Source organism: Cupressus sempervirens, chromosome 9 (assembly GCF_028749045.1).
Source record: "Cupressus sempervirens isolate cs-2001-9-10 chromosome 9, ASM2874904v1, whole genome shotgun sequence".
Lineage (NCBI taxonomy): Eukaryota > Viridiplantae > Streptophyta > Pinopsida > Cupressales > Cupressaceae > Cupressus > Cupressus sempervirens.
This window is the reverse complement of record NC_143126.1, coordinates 789,806,724-789,830,272: the sequence shown is the minus strand read 5'-3', so window position 1 is coordinate 789,830,272 and position 23,549 is coordinate 789,806,724. Positions and strand designations below refer to the sequence as shown.

Below are 23,549 nucleotides of genomic sequence, written 5' to 3'. Positions count from 1 at the left end.
GAGCTTCTTATTGAGAGAGCCCATTAATGGCTCATATTCTCAATTGAGAGCTCATCTTAGTCTATCTTGAAGTTTATGAATTTTGTTTAGTTTGTAGAAGCTTTATTTAAATTTGGGTTTCTATTAGCATACTAACATTGCTCATATACATTCTCAAGGAACTCTTGGGCTTCAAACTTCCCCAAATACACCATTCCAATGTTTTAGGAACACCCTATGCACTAGAAATCAAGACATCACAACATGACAATACATTGTCAATCACTTAGACCAAGAGCCTAAACTAGAGCAAAACACACCAAATGAGATAGAAACTCTTATTCTATCTACATACTTCTTAGAAGAAGTTCATCACACCAAAATTTGATATGGTGGGAGCCTTGAAAGGGTGCTCCTACACCAGAGATTCACTGGTATCCTAGTCATAACAGCCCATCACTAGTTGGCTTGCTTCAATGAGGATCTCTTAACAAAAGCAACACCTCATGTGAGTACGTATTGAGCACGTGGACACTAGATCCATCCATATCTTGGACGTAGTCATAGATCAATTCATATTAGGAGTGCTTTGCCGTCGTCAATCCACAACAGAGTCGCAATTCAATTCATATTGTGAGTGCTTTGTCACTGTCAGTCAATAAAATGTTACTCACCTTTCCTTCTTTTAACATTTGTTCTATCTTTTAGCGTGGCTATGTGACGTTTGTACTTCCACATATTTTCAGTAGCATGTCTGCTTCCCAACATATTCTCCATCCGTATGTGACCTAAGGTCTCTTGATTACCACTTCTATTGCATGGTGTAGTTGATTCCTACTTGCATATGCTTTTATGGTGGACTCTATAATTATCTTTGTAAACAATTGCAAAGAAGGGAAGACTAAAACCTACTCCTTCCATTTTTTGAGAGTCTACAATGCACTTTTGCTTCAAGGTACCATTCATGTAAATATTGGTAGTTTTGGAAGATGTCTTCAACTATTTTTTACTTACTTCCTTTTTTGTATTGTTTGCATATCTATTCTCTATCATAGAGGTATACATTCAAGTGTTAATCTTGCATAAAGATGCACACATGTGTTTATAGAATTGACAAATATGATGTGCGTGTAATTTATACCAAGACGCTTAGTGTATGGTTAGATTGCAATTCCTCAATTGTTATCTATTGATGGACTATATGCTCTTGTCCAATTTGATCTATTAGTACTCAATGGTATGCTAATAGTTCAAATGCTTTGGCAATGATAAATGTTTAAAGGTTGTTATTTGTTGATCCAACATGTATATTTCTATAGATTCTATATGATGCTTATATCTTCTGAAGATGTTTTTGCTAATTGCTTCTGATGATACAAATATCTGAAAATATATTAGATTCATTGCTGATGATTGAGATTGATATCTGAAAATGTGTTTTTATGAATGCTTCTACATTATGATCAGTGACCTTTATGTCTTACTACTACTAACACTTCCTGGTCTTACCTGTAGATAATATTAAATCTACAGTACGTGAAATTCAGAAATTGTTATTTAATTATTTGGAAGACACAAATAATTAGTTATTTAGTTTAATGTGTTAATTTCTTCTTCTATTAATATTGCTTTTAAGTTGATAATTATTTCCATTGAATTTTGTTCTAATTTCATCTCTCATATTGAAAAGAAACTTATACTAATTTCCCTTGTGAGGGTTTCTATCACTATTAAAATATCTCACAAAAAAAAAAAAAAAGGTTTCCTAGGTCTAATCCAGAGCTTAGTATTTCTATGATTATTTATTTGTAATAGTTGTGACCATGCATTTTAAATACCATTCAAGACAATAATAATTGTTATACCCTTTGATATTATTTCCAAATGAACGTTCTTGAAGCAATAAATCCTTTCATTATTATCATTATTTACCTCTCCTTTAAAAACTTGAACATTCCTCCCAACAATATTAGTAAAACCATTGCAACCACGTACAATAATAAACCATTATTTATCATATTAAACTTATAGCTGTAATATAAATAATGATAATATTTGGCAATTTTCTTTTCAAAATAGAAAGATGATTTAGTATTAAAATTATTTAAAAATATTAAGAACAGAATAAATTTTACTAGTTAAAATTATATATATAGATAGATTGATTAGTATAATTTTTTTTTATAATCTTAGTGCACATACCCTTTAATAGTCAAATGTTAATCGTTGAATAATTTTAATCTTAAAATAGAATATCATTAGTAATTTAATTATAAAATCTAATTTATATTTACAAGTTTTAAAATTTATTGATTTATAACTATTTATCATATATATAACAAACTAAATTTCAAGCACTATTTTCTTTCTTTTAATTTGAGAACTAATGCAAGATAATTGAATTCGGATAAGTGATTATATTATGGTTAGTGTTATGGTTTTTATGGTTAGGAGAAATTAATTTAGTTTTATTTCACCATTAGGTTTAGGGTTGTGTTGAGAGACTAAATTAGTTTTAATAATATAATATGAAAGTTACATCTTTTTAATTATAATATTTTATGAAAGCTACATTATAGTCAGTATTATGTTTAAGGTTTGAGATTAAAGATCATTATGCATTTTAGACTAATATATCACATTCGTTTTGTTGTACTTTTTATGGTACTTGTAAGTACTTTGATTGTTTTTTCTTTAAAAAAAATAAATTGTTATCTCAAAATAACCTTACCTATCGCATTTTTAATTGAAAGTTTGTGATTTTCAAACTATTGTACTGAGCAATGATTCTGAGTTTTCTTACTGATTCTTTCCCATGTTGAGCTTATGAATCAAGCTAATATATTTAAATGATATATCCACTTTTACTATTAAAAAACATATTGTTTATTGATTTACAAAAAATAAAATCACCATCTAAGATATCTAATTTAAGAAAAAAATCACCATCTAACATATCTAATTTAAGATCCATAAATTGATTAGTTCTCTTCACAAATGTTAATTGTTTCTTCCTTAATTTAAATTCTTCATTGTCGAATGAGAACTCATCATTTCTATTTAGTAATATGCTAACTTTATGTTGTTTTTCAATTTTGCCCCCTTACTACTACTCCTTTAAAGTTTCTTATGAAAGATGCAATTTACCTAAAACATTTAATTAACCAGGGCCCACATCATGCTCTAAACACCTCCTATTTATGCCATTCTCATATTACATAATGAAGAAATTCTCCATTATTTTTCTAAATATTTGTTACCTTCCCTAAAAGTGCTTCTAACCTACAAAAATATGGCAGATAATACATATGTTCACGTACAAATCACACTTTGTTTCTTTCAAATAATTCTTTAAAAAAAATAAAAAATTCTTCCATATGTTATTACCCTCTTTATCAAGAACTAGGCAATAATGACCATGATTTCAGTGGGCCCATTCAAAGTTATGAATATGCTACATTGACTTTTCTACTAGGCAATACCGATCATAATTTCAGTGGGTCCATTCAAAGCTATCTATATGCTACATAGACTTTTCTACTTATATTAGGTCAAATATATGGACTCAATTTTATTTTTTAAAAGTCATTTCTTACCAAAATTAAAACATTACATATTTATCTTGGGCGTCCTTATTGTAACCTTAGGTGCAATCGCTAGTTTGTATTATATTCTCATTTTGGAAAGTTGTTGTAAAGAGTTCTATATTTAAAGCCAAACCACTTGAAAAGTTGACAATTTTTATTTGTACTTTATATAGATAAAAGCTAGACATATGACCTTTATATTTTGTAACATTTATTTTATTTTTAACCAACTCGTTATTCTATGTTTCCTACAAATAGTTCCCTCTCAACATTAATTAAGCTCATTAAACTAATTAAGTAATGTAAGTAAGGATAAGACATGTACATTCCTTGAATTGAATTTAAAATTTACATTCTTCAGCGTATCGTTCAATTGCTAATAGGATAGAAAACCTATGCTAATAGGATTTTAGGGCTAAGATTGTAACCAGTTGTTCATCATCTACAAACAAACTATTTGGAAAGGTAAATCAAGAATTGTTCATCGTCTACAAACAAACTCCTCTTGCCAAGATTCAAGGTGCTAGTGCTCTACATTTTTTCAAACATGGCATCTAAACTCCTAAGGATCTCTTTTCAAGAGTCACCATGAGTTTCAAGTCATGAGAAGATATGCAAGTTTAGTACTGCCTTGTCAGTACGAATCAATAGACTTTTGACCTTCTACTATCTTCCATCCCTGTGCATCTAGTTCATAAGGTGGGGATTCAGTCTGTTCGCCCTTGGTGGCATGATTGGAAGTGGTATCTTGCCACTCCATTTGCCAATTATAAGCTCAATATGGCGTACAGATGGCTCTCGCTCCATCTTCTAATGGTTGACATGCTTAACCAGCGGTGGCATTTGCAATCTTCACTTTCTCAATGGAGAAAACGTTTTGACACCACTTGGAGTGCTATTACAGAACCTAAGATTGCCCACTTTGCTTGGTGTCTTGCCTTCCAAGGTCTTCTCCTGGGGCCTCGGCTCAAGCAGATTGGGGTTCCTGATCCCAGATGCCCCTTCTGTGGTCAACCTAAGTCCTTTTTGCATATTTTCTGGTTTTGTAAGCATGCTCAAAATTATTGGCACTGGATTCATGATTTTTTCAAGCCTTTTAGGCTCGAACCATTTTCATGGCACATGATCCTGTTGGATGATTCCCCCAAAATTTCGCAGAAATTCACTCAAATCTGGCATACCTTCAGGATGGAAATTTTGTTTTCTCTGTAGAAAGATAGGAATGCAATTCTGTTCACTCACAGTTTTTTGGATGTTAACATTACTATGTACACTAAGGCATGCATTTGTAACAATGTGATTAAGCAAATCCAGGTGCAAACTAATAAAGTTGCTCTAAAAGTTGCTCACTTATAAGAATTGTTAAATCATTAGGGCAATGCTCCTTGAACCATTGCCAGAGTTCCTCCAGATGCCTCGGCTGCTGCCTCTATGCCTCGTGGCCGTCGTTCTCGCTGTCAGTCCTCAAGCCGCTACTCGCACATGTCGCAGTCCCAAGCTTCCCGCCACCGCTCTCCTAGTGGTGGTGATGGCGGATGGAGGCATCACTCTGCTTCCCCACCCCGCAGTGGTTTTGGCTAGTCCCTGGCTCCTCCTCCTGGGCCTCTGCCGGCGCAATCTGGGAAATTTCCTCGCCTGGCTGTGACGATTTCTCCTTTGCGGCCAGAGGTTAAGGATGCGGAGGCTGCCCTTGATCCTACTACTGCTGATGACGGTTGGATTGTTCCCAGTCCGCCCCACAATCCCACTGATACGTGAGGATTTCCTGATAAAGATGATCCTCCTCCCTCGGATAGCACTGCCTTGGCAGTCTGAGGTTGCTTATTCTTTTTTTTTTTGATGAATAGTTGTTGTTTCCGGTCGAGGTCATGTTTTAAGTCCGGCTTCAACTATGTGAACTCTTTCGAGGGATGATCTTTTATCCCCGAGCCCCTTTTTTGTGAATTGTGTTCTTAGCATATTTTATTAATAAAAAAAGACTATTCATAAAAAAAAATCGTTGGAGGTAAATCAAGAATCGTTGGAGAGGTGAATCGTGAAGAGAGTTTCGGCCGCTACCTGTCAGCTCATAAACATTTGGATCTGGGTGGACAAGAAACGAGAATTATAAGTAGCCTTTCCACCTTGCAATTGTTCTTTAGTGTTATCCGTTGGCGGCCCCAAGGTAATGAGTTCGATTCTGGTGCCCTTCCCTGTTAATTTTGTTTTCTTTTCATTTTCACTGCAATTAGGAGGAAGTTTAGGGTAAAGTTTGGGTTTCCTATGTTTGCAATCCAACATGAGAAACTAATGTCTCAATTTGCAGGCAGTTGATTTTGAGCAGACAGGGAAATATGAGGAATTTGTGTTCTTTCCTGCTTCCTCAGGGTAATGATTTCGATTCTCTATCCCTCGGCGCTATTATTCATGTTTACAGCTTATTATTTCTATTTTCGCTGTGAATGTAGGAACAGCTTATAGATTTTGGATTTGGGCGGACAAAGATGAGAAACAACCTCAAATTGGATTCCATTATTTCCTGCTTTCTGAGGAGGGAAGAATGGAAGCCATTCTTAAATTCTTACTTATGGATGTTTCTCATTTCTTTCTTTGTGCAAATCCAAATATACATAAGCTGTTCCTGCATTTGCCCCATTTCAAATCGGCTTCCACTTTTTCTTGCTTTCTGTTCCTCTAAGGCGCCTGTTTCCGCTGCAAATGCAGGATCAGCACCTACGTTGAGAACGGGGTTTAGAATTCAGTGTTTGGGGTTTAGAATTTGTCTTGACGTTTGCTCTGCTCATGTTGATGAAACCTGATGGTTACAACACCCCCACGCCCTATTCATGTCCTGAGGCCGATCATGATTTTTCTTTTCTCAAAACCAGGATTCATGAGACGTCCAGTAATTAGTCAGGCATCGCGCCAGCCATCCTCCGTGACTATTTCGATGAGGTAATAATAACAAAGCTCATCCCTTGCAAGAAAGTATTTCTGGATTCGCCTCTCTGTAAATCTTGTGAAATCCAATGAGTTTAAAAGATGATCATATCTTGTAAATTAAGCTTGGGCATACTAATATGCAGGGATGTGATCCATCTATATGTTGATGGTGTGAAAAATCAATTATTGCAGTCACTGATTATTAATCTCTTATTGTAAACGATTATTAAACTGCTGAAAACAAATTTTCAACTAATATTGAAAAATAACACAACTGCAACTTCACTTATATAATACGGAAGAAATGAACAACACAATGAACACAATATTTTCAGACAAATTGTCCTTGCAAAAACCCGTAGGGAAAACCAGTTTTACAGATAAGGAATTATATTAAACTTCAGCAAATTAAGAGATACAAAATTTTTTGCTTTTCACTGGCAGAACTCCGACAACCTCCTAATTTCTCCCGCTGATATTCCCCACTGCTATCTCCATGCTAACACTGCGCCCTTGCTAACACTGCAAGACAATTTGCTATCACTGCAAAATGCTTCTCCAAAATTTGTATTTTCAAATGACCCAGTGACTCATTTTTATACTACCCTATTGGAAAAATTAATGACCGAAATTAAATCAAACTAACGAATGAGATAAAAACAACTCGACAGCCAATAATAGAATTGGTTGCAATGTGTCCAAAAAAGAATCACTAAAATTAGTAAATAATTATCCTTGCAATAACCACTTACTAATTCTTGGCAAGTGGACAAATAGTTGTCCAAACTACCCATAACTAATGCTGCTATACATAGATAAGGACAAACAGCTGTCCAAGTTACCCGTAAATACTATTGCTATTTTCGAGTCAGAAATAACAGCTGTCCAACTAACAATAATTAACAGATGAATTCGGTCCAAGGCTCTAAATATGATGAAATTGAGCGAAAATTGGAAGTTTTTAGTGCAGACATCATTGCGCTAATTAGTGCAAGACATGGCTTGGTCGTGGTATGTACTATCCTTTGTTGATCTTCGCTTTCCTTCGCTAAATGACCTTCGCTCTCAGAATCTTTACTTCTATTTGATTTGTATGGCAGGGGAAAGGGCCCTTCATTCCTGTGAAAAATCTACCCACGCCCAACGATAACATTTACACCATGATCAACAGATTGAGGACAAAAGGGTTTACAGAAAAGGAAATGGCCAGTCTGCTGGAGACTCACTCCAATATTACAAAGGATAGTACATACCGTGACCACGCCATGTCTTGCACTAATTGGCACAATGATGTCTCCGCTAGAAACTTCTAATCTAGGCTCAATTTCATTAGATCTAGAGCCTTGGACCGAATTCATCAACATAGATGGATCACATCCCTGCATATTAGTATGCCCAAGCTTATGGGGCTTTTCCGATGGAGTGAGTCTGCTGCAGCTTTGTCGAGGAAAGATCCCAAATTTCAACAGCAACGTCTGCAATGCCGTGGCCTTCGAATTTCAAATTTCACTGACACAGAGCCTATGCCCCTTTCCCATTAATGCATTTCTTTTTTCATTGAAGCTCATTCATTCTTTGACGATGCACAACTCTGCAATGATGGCTTCCGACTCAATTGACTGTTCCAGATATTATGGTTTTTGAGTCATTGATTGTCACACAGTTCGAAGAACCATAATTTGTTTTTCTATGAGATGCAAACATACAAACTTATTTGTTATTATTTTCTATGAAACACAGACATACCAGCTTAAATAGAGATTATATCAAATGTGATTCTTCTATGCTTTTCATGACATTTAATGTGATTCTTATCTGCAGCTACTTTGTTTTTGTTCTTTCTTTTCTGTGGTTCATCAAATTATGTTATGCTTATTTTATTCAGCTAATTGACAGTAATTAAGAATATCTTTAGATGGATTTGAGATCATTTATTGGACATGGTCAAATAGATCTTCTTCAAAATAGGATTAAAACTTGAGAATTGTAATCTTCAAATCTGTGAGTGTGATGCAAAATTAAATCAGTTTTAAGTGTTTCAATTTCTATGTTTCTAACTTGTTCTTTCTTACATGTGAATGATTTTTAATATTTACACCGTGATCAAAAGCATGACTTCAAATCGTTAAACGTTTTTCAATGATTTCTGACATGTCATGCTGAAAGCTTTCAATCTGAATGGAAACAGTGTTAGTGTCCCTCGCAGCAGCAGGGGCTCAATTAACAGAACTCCTAATTCATTTCCTGCGTGTTTTAAAACTTCATAACTTCATTTGTTCTTAAAATGCAAGAACTTAAAAATTACACCTCTCCAATTCCATGCGCATCATGCCTACTTTAAGGATTTCAGTCATAGTTATGTGATAGTTAACTTTAATTTTATGGGTTTCAGTCATAGTTTATGGAATCATTAACTTCTATATTAAATTTGCTCCAATATTCTTAACAAAATAAATAGATAAATAGGGAAATAGTGTGTTTGTGTAGTTGTCTTAACTTGTATAATTGGCTAAAAAATGTTTAATTTTTTTTTTCCTATTGTACAATGCAAAAACCTCAAGAAAGTTTATAATTATTGTTCTCATAATTTTTAAAGGAAAAATAATAGCAAAGCAAAAGAAATCTCTTGGCTAAGACATCTTTGAAAAGCTGTAAGAAAATAGAATACCATAGAAGTCACACTTAAACATAAACTTCTAAATTATATAAGTCTTTCCTATAAGGCGTAGACCTTTTGTTGCTTTATGACTACTTATAATCTATCAATTGTCATCTTATCATCCTATGTTATTATAGGGGTTCATCTCTATTCGAAATACACAATTGATTATCAATTAGAGATATAACTATTCAAATTGTGAGTTTCTTCAACAACCCCTTAAAGTTGAGTCTAATATTAATGGTTCCCAATGTGAGGAAAGCTCAAAATTAAGGCCTCCTAAGACTACAACTCAATCTAATTTTGTTACCACTAGGTTACTAGACTTTTATGTAATTTGGAAAGTAAATAAGTAGACCCTATCCAAACAAATATAAACAAGTCAAAATAAACTTGATCAAATCAAACATGGACTAGTGATTCAATTTGTGAGAGCATTCAAGACAATCAATTTAAATCTCATCTTATTGTACTGGATAAAAAGGGGCGAATGACTTCTAAGTGAGGTCTGTTTGTTATTCTGATGATTCTAAAACTATATTCAATTTAAAAAATGAGCTCCATATGTGAAAGTTACAATCGGTCAAAGTTTCCAAAAAGATGATTAACCAAATGGCATTAGCACATTGACAGTGGCAAAGCATAGTGACATGGTAGAATATACAATTGGTCCAATATAGACATGACACATGTCTACAAAATAATCATCTTTCATATGGTTTATTCTTCTCCATTAACTTAAAATATGAAATGAGGTGTTTTGCTTGCCTTTACAATTTTATTTTCAGGATTATCTATCGTTTAATGGAATGGGAGAGTTGTAAGTAATTGCAAGTTTACTAAGAGCAGAGAGAATGCAAATATTTATTACTTTGCAACATACTTCATCTCAGAAGTATTAGATGAGTGAAGGACAAATAGTTTATACACACATACATATACATAGACATTGATTGGTTACTGAAACCTCTACTAAAACTTCAAAATAGTATGTTTGGATACTGTGTTAAATTTAATAATTGGATAAAATTCAAATTATAATTAAGATGATGATGGAGGACTTTCTTCTTGGATAGGTGGTAACATAGAATAATTGGCTATAATTCAATCACTAATAATAGGTAGGAGATGGTAGATTTAGTTAAAAAGTACATAACACTAAATGTTGGTAGTAGAAAATGTTGGTAGATTAGCACAAAAATATGTGAGTGACTAGGCGGAAGGGTTGAATGGATGACGCCAAGTTGACTATCCAAATTTATATGGCGGTGTGACTATATGGTCATGTAGCATCTTGTCTCTTTAAATTGTTTCTCAATCAACACAACTTTCAAGAATTGTTAGTAAGAGATATTGAATTTAATTATAAGTATTAATATGTAGATATTCACTTGTTTCTGCATCGTCTTTAAGGGTTTCTTCAAAGTATACTTCCAAATCCTCTTGGAGGATCCCCTATGTTCTAGAGAATAGCCCTTGATTATTCCACCATCTTCCCTAAAATTGTTATTCATGACACACTTCATAACCCTTTGAAAGGGCCCCCTATGTTCTCCAAAATGACTATTGATTAATTAGCCATCTTCTTTTAAGGGTATTTGATCTTATTTAGGATCTATTAGTTTATCAACTTAATCTTATTAATCAGATTTAAATTCCTGATCCCGACAGTAAATGCGTGGCTATGTATCTTTAACCATTGAAATTACAAGAAGATTTATGCATTAAACACTCAAGTTTAACAATGTGTTTAATAACATAAAATAAAGAAAATAACTAAAAAAATGAGAGAAATAAGAAAGAGATAGAAGAGACGCAAACAATTTGATAACGGAGTTCGTCTGGTTTAGACTACGTCTTCGGGTCCGCTTCTCAATTTGGGGACTGCTTTATTAATGTCACCAGGTAAAACACACCTTCTTACAACATCCAAGCTTCAGCCTTTACAGTTTCTCTCTTTCGCACTTGAAGATAATAACTTCGTGCCTAGAATAATCTCTCACCTACAAGCTCTCTCAAGAATTACAAAACTTCTCCAAATTCTCCCAAGAGCAAATTTTTCCTTCCAAGATGATTGCCCATCTCTTCTAAATTCTCCTCCTTTTATACAAAAAAATTTCCCTTATTTGGTCTAAAACCAAATAACAAAATTTACAACCATATCCCCATTTTAAAATAACAAGTAACTTCATTTTTGGCTTTTATAATTATAAGCCTTACAAAAAAAACTATAATAAGGCTAACACCTCCATAATTTTAGGGAACATAATGACAAAATATTTTAAGAGGGAGTTTGTATAAAACAACTTCCCATGCAAATTCGAAATTATATTTGGACTTGTTTCCCTAATAAAATTTAAAATTCCTTCAAAATTTCTAATGACATAATGATGACATCATCAATACTTTTTTTTTTTTGAAACTTTGAACAATGATAATTTTCACATACGTACTCCGATTTTGATGAAACGAAGACCATTGGAAAGCTCTCATCGGGCTCTTCATTTTGAAATCCATTGTTGGCCACTTTCGAGATGGTCTAATTTTGCCCCTTATCTAGCCCTCTAGTTTGCTTGTTGACCTAAACTTTGACCAAGCGTAACTTTTGCATATGAGCTCATTTTTAATCCGTTCAAGTTACATCAGGTTCCATTCTCTGAGCTCTTTGTAGTGATGCTGAATTTGAGAGATTATGAGACTATTGAATTTATGGCCTTTTGGATCCACCTGGATCAGTATCTATTAGCTAATTTCACCCTCTCGCTAGAATGGAAAGATTTGACTTTAAACAGAATAATGTTCACATATTTGAAAATTCAAATATTAGGGCATGATAAAAATAAATCTTTTATGATCTTGGGTTATATCTTTTCCTAAGTGTTTCGCACATTTTAATATTTCCATGGGGCCATATTTTATCCACTATAAGATGCAAGAAGATCCACGATTGTCACTTTGTTGATGTCAGAATTTATAGAACCTTTTGTCATAGTGACAAAGTGATGGATTGCCATGTAACACCATGGGCCCATCCCTCTCCAAGTCAGATGAACAAAACATCTCCATGCAACAGTATGCTTGTCATACTTGTTGGTTCACTTGACTATCCTTATGCATAAAACAAGAAATCAAATCGTAAGGAAAGACAACTACTTCAACAAGCCGCTCAATGGCTTTGTTTGAATTTTTGCATTATAAATACTTGTATATAGTAGGATAGTTTATTTTCATTTTTTTTTTTTCTTTCCAAGAAGTGCAGGGTGCACATGGTGTTGTTCCTCTAAAAATGACATTTTTGAGGAAGTTTTATAGAGAGTCACAGTTCTTTAGTGTTCTAGTTTTTTGCAGAGTGAATTTTCACATTTTTTATGACTCTATAGTCCAATGGATGCTGAAGGCCACTGGTTGCATAGCAAGCTCGCATCCCACCCTGAGTTGCCAGGATTGTTGGCTAATTTCACCCTCCCGCTAGAATGGAAAGATTTGAATTTAAACAGAATAACATTCACATATTTGAAAATTCAAATATTAGGGCACAATTAAAATAAATCTTTTATGACCTTGGGTTATATCTTTTCCTAAGTGTTTTGCACATTTTAATATTTCCACAGGCCAATATTTTATCCATTGTCAGATGTAAGAAGATCTATGGTTGTTGCTTGGTCGCTATCAGAATTTGTAGAACCTTTTGTCATAGCAAAAAAGTGATGAATTGCCATGCTACACCATGGGCCCATCACTCTCCAAGTCAGCGTGGTTGTATGTGGGACCTTTTGTTCATTATTAGATCTTTCATGATCTACAACCATCGCTTTGTCACTTTGTAGAAGTGCTTGTTCTTTATTTCATGCGACAAAGTGACTTGTGCCGCATGTCCAAGGTGGGCCTTTCTTCTGGCTGCTGATGGAGTTGTTAAAGAAGAGTTCATTCATTTTTTCTTCATGGGCCACTATTTCTTTAGTGTTTCCCATTCACTATTAGATCTCAATCATCTAAGGGTTGTTGCTTTCTCAATTTCTCAAGATGTGAGGACTTTAAATTATGTGAGAAAGCAAGCATGCAACATGTGGCATGTGGGTCCTATTCTCTTGTGGACCACAAGTGAGGTGGATTAGTTGTCAGATGAGCTAGCATGGGGTTGTGTTTTCTATTGGTTGATACGTTGTCAAGATGGAGAGGGGCAAGCAATCTGATCTTTTTGGTTGATCCCAACCAATCTAGAGTTATTGTTGTGCTAGAAACGATGCAGAGGCATTCCTTCCACTGCCTGATTGTCCATTCGAGGGGTTCTCATATTGATTGGTTTCATTTCTTTCATTTTCAAGGTCCTTCCAATTAGTGTTTGATGATTTCTTTACATCTAGATGTGTACTATGATCAGATATTTTCCAAATTTGCAATAATGGTTGGGTGTGGTGGTTGAGCTTGGCTTCTGGGGGAAGATATTTCAATTATGCATGAGCTATAAAGGTAGATTTTGTAATTTTTGAAAAAGTCGAATCTTCTCTTTTTTCTCTGATATTTCTTTGCAAGTTCACTATAAATTCCCTTTGTCTTTGGACCTAATGACATTTCACCTTATCTCTTTCAATCATTGATGCACTATGCAAGATTTATTTTCCTCTCTTCAATGTTTTGTATCTATTTGCAACTTGCATGATTGTATATCTTTTGGCTTATGGATGATATATAAGTGAACTCTCTCCTTCTTTGTGTTATTCATTTTGCTTTTCTGATCTGCATGTGATTGTTGGATTTAAATAGGTCTGAAAATGTATATCTTTGATGTTATAATAGTTCAAGTGTGCATGTATGGGCAGAGATTGGTTTGAACACTCTATTTTGGTGCATCACCTCCCTAGGATAGTATCTTATGCATGCCTTCTCCCCTTTCCCCTCCAAGAGTAGTTAGGTGTATCCTGATAGCAAAGGAATCTGACCTTCTCTGGAGGCTCAACCTCATAGTTCAAGTCCCACAACTTGGAAGTTGTTTCCATGTTTCACAAGGTTGTCCTTAGGTAAAAACTTTGGACAAGGGTGCAAGCTTTTGTGACACCAGTATCCTTTAAGATTTACAAGATTTGTTTATTCAATCCCCTACACTTCACTTGAATGGGAACGCTAGAATCCATGTCCTTACATCATCATGATCATCACCATTTTTCTTATAAGAATTACAAATTCTTGGTGTAGAAGCACCTATGTTTTGGGTTTTGGGTTTTTCCTCCTTAAGAAGACCTAGATGACTTAGGGTTAGGTATGAATCAATAGCAGTGATTCACCCATCTAGCATCTTAATCCGTACCTTTTTTTGATTGGATGCATGTAATGCATAGGGATTCACAATTAGGATTCATCCTTATCATCAAAGATCATAAAATAATCCTTAAGGGTATGTGCAAGATCATGGTCAACCAAACTATGGCCTTAAGTGGTAGTGAAAAACCAACAAATCAGGATTATGTCAACTTGACACATAATTTTAAAGTGGTTATGTACTTTATATCAAAAAGTTGTAAGAAAATAATCTATAGGAAATTGAATGTAGTTTCTAAACTACTAGGCCTTATCAGGAGAAAAAAATAATTGATTGGTCAAAAGTTTGAATTTTAATGCAGTACTACGAAAATTTCATGGCAAAAATAAAAAGTAGGTATATGTCTGACCACCTTAATCAAAATCAAATGATAATATTTTTTTAATATACTTATAGATATGAAAATTAGACTCATGCCCGGATGTGACGCATATTTTTCAATATTTTTATTCTAAATAAATAATTAAATATGAATTTCCTACCAAAACTTTTTCGAAAAAAAAAAGTCCCGTGTCTGACCACCTTAACTAATAGAAAATTATACCAAATTTTATTTTATTTTTTCTTATACAAGGCGAAGCATAGAATGTGACACAACTTTTAGATTTAAAAAATGTTATACCATTTGAAAGTTATAGCTATTTTTCAATCAGTATGTCAATCGGCACTTTACAATAATCTTCATTGATAATTAACTAATAAATACTTATCGATCTCAGAATTTGACAGAAATTATATTGATGGAATTTTGAGAGCGATATTAAAAAACCCTTTTCATTTCATTCAATTTCGATCAAAATAACATTGTCAGATAGCTACCCGAAGTCTGAGTATCACTAAAACCATCTTCAAACATGTCTTTTGGGTTGACCGGGTAGGCTTGGTAAATACTAAGCCTAATTGGATATCAGATATGCTTCGACAGAATTTGGGTGGAAAATTTCAAATCCCAACCCATTTTGGAGAAAAAATTGCGTTTAAAAGTTATAGCTTATGATTTATAAATTATTTCACTTATATTACTACGTAAAGACGTATATATATATAAAACGTAATGTAAAGATATAAGATATAATCTATTAATATAAAATAATATATTATGTTAATCTTATTACAATCTATAAATATAATTTATATTATTATTATTTTTACTAAATATAATAACGTAATATATATATATATATATATTATATTATTATATTAATATGTATGTTATTAATATATATATATATAATAACTTAATATTTTCAATAAATATAATATGTATTATATATTATTATATTAATATGTATAATAATATAATATATGTATAATAACGTAATATATTATATATGAATATATAATATGTATTATATATGAATATATAATATGTATTATATATTATTATATTGATATCTATGTTATTAATATATAATAACGTAATACATATATATATATATATATGTTATTAATATATATGTATATTATTAATATATATGAGTCAAAGGGGGTCATAGGTCAACCATTGACCCCCTTTAACGCATTAAATGATGACATATGTCCCTAGGGGTCCTAAGACCCCTAGCGACATATTACAATCGTTAATATGGGTCAAAGGTGGTCATAGGGTGACCTATGACCCCTTTTGACCCATTAAATGATGACATATGTCCCTAGGGGTCATAGGACCCCTAGGGACATATTAGAATCGTTCATATTAAAGGGGGTCATAGGTCACCCTTTGACCCATTAAATGATGATATATGTCACTAAGGGTCTTAGGACCTCTAGGAAAATATTAGAATGGTTAGTATGGGTCAAAGGGAGTCATAGGGTGACCTATGACCCCCTTTGACCCATTAAATGATGACATATGTCCCTAGGAGTCTTAGGACCCCTAGGGACATATTAGAATTGTTCATATAGGTCAAAGGGGGTCATAGGTCAATGACCTCCTTTGACACCCTATGAACCCCTTTGACACATTAAATGACAACATATGTCCATAGAGGTCCTAGGACCCCTAGGGACATATTAGAATGGTTAATATGTGTCAAAAGGGGTCATAGGTTGACCTATGACCCCCTTCACCTATTAAATGACGAGATATGTCCCTAGGGATCCTAGGACCCCTAGGGACATATTAGAATCGTTCATATGGGTAAAAGGGGGTCATAGGGTGACTTATGACTCCCTTTGACCTATTAAATAATGAGATATGTCCGTAGGGGTCCTAAGACACCTAAAGACATATTAGAATCGTTCATATAGGTCAAAGGGGGTCATAGGGTCCTTTGACCCATTAAATGACGACATATGTATTAGAATGGTTAATATGGGTCAAAGGGGGTCATAGGGTGACCTATGACACCCTTTGACCATTGGACATATTAGAATGATTAATATGGGTCAAAGGGGGTCATAGGGTGACCTATGACCCTCTTTGACCCATTAAATGACGACATATGTCCCTAAGGGTCCTAGGACCCCTAGGGACATATTATAATAGTTAATATGTGTGAAAGGGGCTCATAGGTTGACATATGACCCCCCACGGCCCATTAAATGACGAGATATGGCTCTAGGGATCCTAGGACCCCTAGGGACACATTAGAAATGTATATATGGGTCAAAGGGGGTCATAGGGTGAACTATGACCCCGTTTGACCCATTAAATGACGAGATATGTCCCTAGGTGTCCTAGGACCCCTAGGGACATATTAGAATGGTTAATATCTGTGAAAGGGGGTCTTAGGTTGATCTATGAACCCCCACGACCCATTAAATGATGAGATATGTTCCTCGGGGTCCTAAGACCCCCAAGGACATATTATAATGGTTAATATGGGTCAAAAGGGTTCATAGGTTCACCTATGACACCCCATTACCCGTTAAATGATGACATATATCCCTAAGGGTCCGAAGACCCCTAGGGACATATTAGAATGGTTAATATGGGTCAAAGGGGGTCATAGATTGACCTATGACTCCCTTTGAAGAATTAAATGATGACATATGTCCTTAAGGGTCCCTAGGGGTCTTAGGACCCCTAAGGACATCTTATAAAGGTTAATATGTGTGAAAGGGGGTCATAGGGTGACCTATGAACCCCCACAACCCATTAAATGATGACATATTTCCCTAGGGGTCTTAGCACCCCTAGGGACATATTAGAATGGTTAATATGGGTCAAAAGGGATCATAGGATGACCTATGACACCATTTGACCCATTAAATGATGACATATGTCCCTAGGGGTCCTAAGACCCCTAGAGACATATTAGAATGGTATATATGGGTCAAAGGGGGTCATAGGGTGACCTATGACCCCTTTCGACCCATTAATTGATGACATATGTCCCTAGGGGTCCTAGAACCCCTAGGGACATATTAGAATGGTTAATATGTGTGAAAGGGGGTCATAAGTTGACCTATGACCCCCTTTGACCCATGAAATGACGAAATATGTCCCTAGGAGTCCTAAGACCCTTAGGGACATATTAGAATTGTTAATATGGGTCAAAGGGGGTCATAAGTTGACCTATGACCCCCCACAACCTAGTAAATGATGACATATGTCCCTAAGGGTCCTAGGACCCCTAAGAACATATTAGAATGGTTAATATGAGTGAAAGGAGGTCATAGGTTGACCTATGACCCCCTTTGACCCATTAAATGACAACATATGTCCTAAGACCCCTAGGGACATATTAGAATGGTTAATATGTGTGAAAGGGGGTCATAGGTTGACCTATGACCCCCCACGACCCATTAAATGATGAAATATGTCCCTAGGGGTCCTAGGACCCCTAGAGACATATTAGAATGGTATATATGGGTCAAAGGGGGTCATAGGGTGACCTATGACTCCTTATGACCCATTAAATGATGAGATATGTATTAGAATAGTTAATATGTGTGAGAGGAGGTCATAGGTTGATCTATGAAACTCCATGACCCATTAAATGTTGAGATATGTCCTTACGGGTCCTAGCCTATGACACCCCATGACCTGTTAAATGATGAGATATGTCCCTAGGGGTCCAAGGACCCCTAGGGACATATTAGAATGGTTAATATGGGTCAAAGGGGATCATATGTTGACCTATGATCCCCTTTGACCCATTAAATGATGACATATGTCCCTAGGGGTCTTAGGACCCTTTGGGACATATTATAATGGTTAATATGTGTGAAAGGGGGTCATAGGGTGACCTATGACACCCGACGACCCATTAAATTACGACATATGTCCCTAGGTGTCCTAAGACCCCTAGGGATATATTAGAATGGTTAATATGGGTCAAAGGGAGTCATAGAGTGACCTATGACCCCCTTTGACTCATTAAATGACAACATAGGAAAATATTAGAATGGTATATATGAGTCAAAGGGGGTCATAGGGTGATCTATGACCCTCTTCAACCCATTAATTGATGACATATGTCCTTAGGACCCCTAGGGACATATTCGAATAGTTAATATGTGTGAAAGGGGGTCATAGGTTGACCTATGATCCCCTTTGACCCATTAAATGATGACATATGTTCCTAGGGGTCTTAGGACCCTTAAGGACACATTATAATTGTTCATATAGGTCAAAGGGGGTCATAGGGTGACCTATGAACCCCTTTGACGAATTAAATGATGACATATGTCCCTAGGGGTCCTAGGACCCCTAAGGACATATTAGAATGGTAACTATGTGTCGAAGGGACTCATAGGTTGACCTATGACCCCCTTTGACCCATTAAATGATGAGATATGTCCCTAGGGATCCTAGGACCCCTAGGAACATATTAGAATTGTTCATATTGGTCAAAGGGTTTCATAGGGTGACCTATGACCCCCTTTGACCTATTAAATTACGAGATATGTCCCTAGGGGTCCTAGGACCCCTACAAACATATTAGAATTGTTCATAGAGGTCAAAGGGGGTCATAGGGTCTTTTGACCCATTAAATGATGACATATGTCCCTAACGGTCTTAGGAACCCTAGGGACATATTAAAATGGTTAATATGGGTCAAAGGTGGTCATAGGGTGACCTATGACACCCTTTGACCATTGGACATATTAGAATGGTTAATATGGGTCAAAGGGGGTCATAGGTCTTTGACCCATTAAATGATGACATATGTCCCTAGGGGTCCTAGGACCCCTAGGGAAATATTATAATGGTAATATGTGTGAAAGGGGGTGATAGGTTGACATATGACCCCTCACGACCTATTAAATGACGAGATATGTCCCTAGGGATCCTAGGACCCCTAGGGACATATTAGAATGGTATATATGGGTCAAAGGGGGTCATAGGATGACCTATGACCCCGTTTGACCCATTAAATGACGAGATATGTCCCTAGGGGTCCTAGAACCCCTAGGGACATATTAGAATGGTTAATATGTGTGAAAGGAGGTCTTATGTTGATCTATGAACCCCCACGACCCATTAAATGATGAGATATGTCCCTAGGGGTCTTAGGGGTCATATTAAAATGGTTAATATGGGTCAATGGGGTTCATAGGTTGACCTATGACACCCCATGAGCCGTTAAATGATGAGATATGTCTCTAAGTGTTTGAGGACCCGTAGGGACATATTAGAATGGTTAATATGGGTCAAAGGGGCTCATAGGTCTGACCTACGACCCCTTTTGACTAATTAAATGATGACATATGTCCCTAGGGTTCTTAGGACCCCTAGGGACATATTATAATGGTTAATATGTGTGAAAGGGGGTCATAGGGTGATCTATGACTCTCCATGATCTATTTAATGATGACATATGTCCATAGGGGTCCTAGCACCCCTAGAGACATATTAGAATGGTTAATTTGGGTCAAAGGGGGTCATAGGGTGACCTATGACCCCCTTTGACCCATTAAATGACGACATATGTCCCAGGGGTCCTAGGACCCCTAGAGACATATTAGAATGGTATATATGGGTCAAAAGATTTCATAGAGTGACCTATGACCTCCTTCGACCAATTAATTGATGACATATCCCCCTAGGGGTCCTAGGACCCCTAGGGACATATTAGAATGGTTAATATGTGTGAAAGGGGGTCATAGGTTGACCTATGACCCCCTTTGACCCATGGAATGATGACATATGTCCCTAGGAGTCCTAGGACCCTTAGAGACATATTAGAATGGTTAATATGGGTCAAAGTGGGCCATAGGTTGACCTATGACCCCCCACAACCTATTAAATGATGACATATGTCCCTAGGGGTCCTAGGACCCCAAGGGACATATTAGAATGGTTAATATGGGTGAAAGGGGGTCATAGGTTGACCTATGACCCCCTTTGACCCATTAAATGACGACATATGTCCCTAGCGGTCCTAGGACCCCTAAGGACATATTAGAATGGTTAATATGTGTGAAAGGAGGTCATAGGTTGACCTATGACCCCCCACGACCCATTAAATGACGAGATATGTCCCTAGGGGTCTTAAGACCCCTCAGGACATATTAGAATGGTATATATGGGTCAAAGGGGTTCATAGTGTGACCTATGACTCCCTTTGACCCATTAAATGATGAGATATGTCCCTAGGGGTCCTAGGACCCCTAAGGACATATTAGAATGGTTAATATGTGTGGAAGGGTGTCATAGATTGATCTATGAACCTTCACGATCCATTAAATGATGAGATATGTTCCTAAGGGTCCTAGGACTCTTAGCGACATATTAGAATGGTTAATATGGGTCAAAGGGGTTCATAGGTTGACCTATGACACCCTATGACTCATTAAAAGACGAGATATGTCCCTATGGATGCGAGGACCCCTATGAACATATTAGAATGGTTAATATGGGTCAAAGGGGGTCATACATTGACCTATGACCCCCTTTGACTCATTAAATGATAAAATATGTCCCTAGGGGTCTTAGGACCCCTAGGGAAATATTATAATGGTTAATATGTGTGAAATGGGGTCATAGGGTGATCTATGACACCCCACGACCCATTAAATGAGATGTTAGAATTGTTAATATGGGTCAAAGGGGGTCATAGGGTGACCTATGACCCCCTTTGACCCATTAAATGATGACATATGTCTCAAGGGGTCCTAAGACCCCTAGGGACAAATTAGAATGGTATATATGGGTCAAAGGGAGTCATAGGGTGACCTATGACCCCCTTCAACTCATTAATTGATGAAATATGTCCCTAGGGGTCGTAGGACCCCTAGTGACATATTAGAATGGTTAATATGTGTGAAAGGAGGTCATAGGTTGACCTCTAACCCCTTTTGACCCATGAAATTATGACATATGTCCCTAAGAGTCCTAAGACCCTTAAGGACATATTAGAATGGTTAATATGGGTCAAAGTGGGTCATAGGTTGACCTATGACCCCCCACGACCCATTAAATGAAGACATATGTCCCTAGGGGTCCTAGGACCCCTAGAAACATATGTCATCGTTTAATTGGTCAAAGGGGTTCATAGGTCAACCTATGACCCCCTTTGACCCATATATTAGAATGGTTAATATGGGTCAAAGATGACATCTGTCCTTAGGGGTCCTAAGACCCTTAGAAAAATATTAAAATGGTTAATATGTGTGAAAGGGGTTCATAGATTGACATATGACTCCACACGACCCATTAAATGATGACATATGTCCCTAAGTTTTCTAAGACCCCTAAGGATATATTATAATCGTTCATATGGGTCAAAGTGGGTCATAGGTTGACCTATGACCCCCTTTGACCTATTAAATGACAACATATGTCCCTAGGGGTCTTAGGACCCCTAGAAACATATTAGAATGGTTAATAGGTGTGAAATGGGGTTATAGGTTGACCTATGACCATCCACAACCCATTAAAAAATTACATATGTCCCTAGGAGTCCTAGGACCCTCAAGGACATATTAGAATGGTTAATATGGGTAAAAGGGGGTCATAGGCCCCCACGACCCATTAAATGACGACATATGTCCCTAGGGGTCCTAGGACTCGTAGGGACATATTAGAATGGTTAATATGGGTTAAAGGGGGTCATAGATTGACCTATGACCCCCTTTGACCCATTAAATGACGACATATGTCCCTAAGGGTCCTAGGATCTCTAGGGACATATTAGAATGGTTAATATAGGTCAAAGGAGGTCATAGGTTGACCTATGACCCCGTTTGACCTATTGAATGATGACATATGTCCCTAGGGGTCGTAGGACCCCTCGAGACATATTAGAATGGTTAATATGTATTAAAGGGTGTCATAGGTTGACCGATGACCCCCCATGACCCATTGAATGGTGAGATATGTCCCTAGGGGTCATAGGACCCCTAGGGACATATTAGAATGGTATATATGGGTTAAAGGTGGTCATTGTAACCCCCTTTGACCCATTAAATGACGAGATATGTCCTTAGGGGTCCTAGGACCCCTAGGGACATATTAGAATAGTTAATATGTGTAAAAAGGGGTCATAGGTTGACTTATGACCTCACACGACCCATTACATGACGACATATGTCCCTAGGGGACTTAAGACCCGTAGGGACATATTAGAACGGTTAATGTGGGTCAAAGGGGGTCAAAGGTTGACTTATGACCCCTTTTGACTCATTAAATGACCACATATGTCCTTAGGGGTCCTAGGACCCCTAGGGACATATTAGAATGGTTAATATCTGTCAAAGGGGGTCATAGGTTGACCTATGCCTCCCTTTGATCTATTAAATGACGAGATATGTCCTTAGGGATCCTACGACCCCTAGGAACATATTATAATCTTTTATATGGGTCAAAGGGGGTCATAGGGTGACCTATGACCCCCTTTGACCCATTAAATGACGAGATATGTCCCTAGGGGTCCTAGGACCCCTAAGGACATATTAGAATAATTCATATAGGTCAAAGGGGGTCATAGGGTCCTTTGACCCATTAAATGACGAAATATGTCCCTAGGGGTCCTCAGACCCCTAGGGACATATTAGAATGGTTAATATGGGTCAAAGGGAGTCATAGGATGACCTATGACCGTCTTTGACCCATGGACATATTAGAATGGTTAATATGGGTAACAAGGGGGTCATTGGGTGACCTATGGCCCCCTCTGATCTATTAAATGATGAC

General features: G+C 36.4%; 1 long non-coding RNA gene across 2 annotated transcripts; it reads left to right on the top strand.

Annotated features, from left to right (window-relative positions):
- Positions 1-5,646: 5,646 nt before the first annotated feature.
- LOC149541086 (uncharacterized) lies at positions 5,647-8,272 on the top strand. Of its 2 annotated transcripts, XR_016356065.1 has the most exons (4): positions 5,647-5,730; positions 5,872-5,933; positions 6,270-6,500; positions 7,589-8,272. It is a non-coding gene; the product is annotated as an uncharacterized LOC149541086 (long non-coding RNA). The 2 variants fall into 2 exon arrangements; XR_016356064.1 differs by having other exon boundaries at positions 6,270-8,272.
- The last annotated feature ends 15,277 nt before the right edge of the window (positions 8,273-23,549 follow it).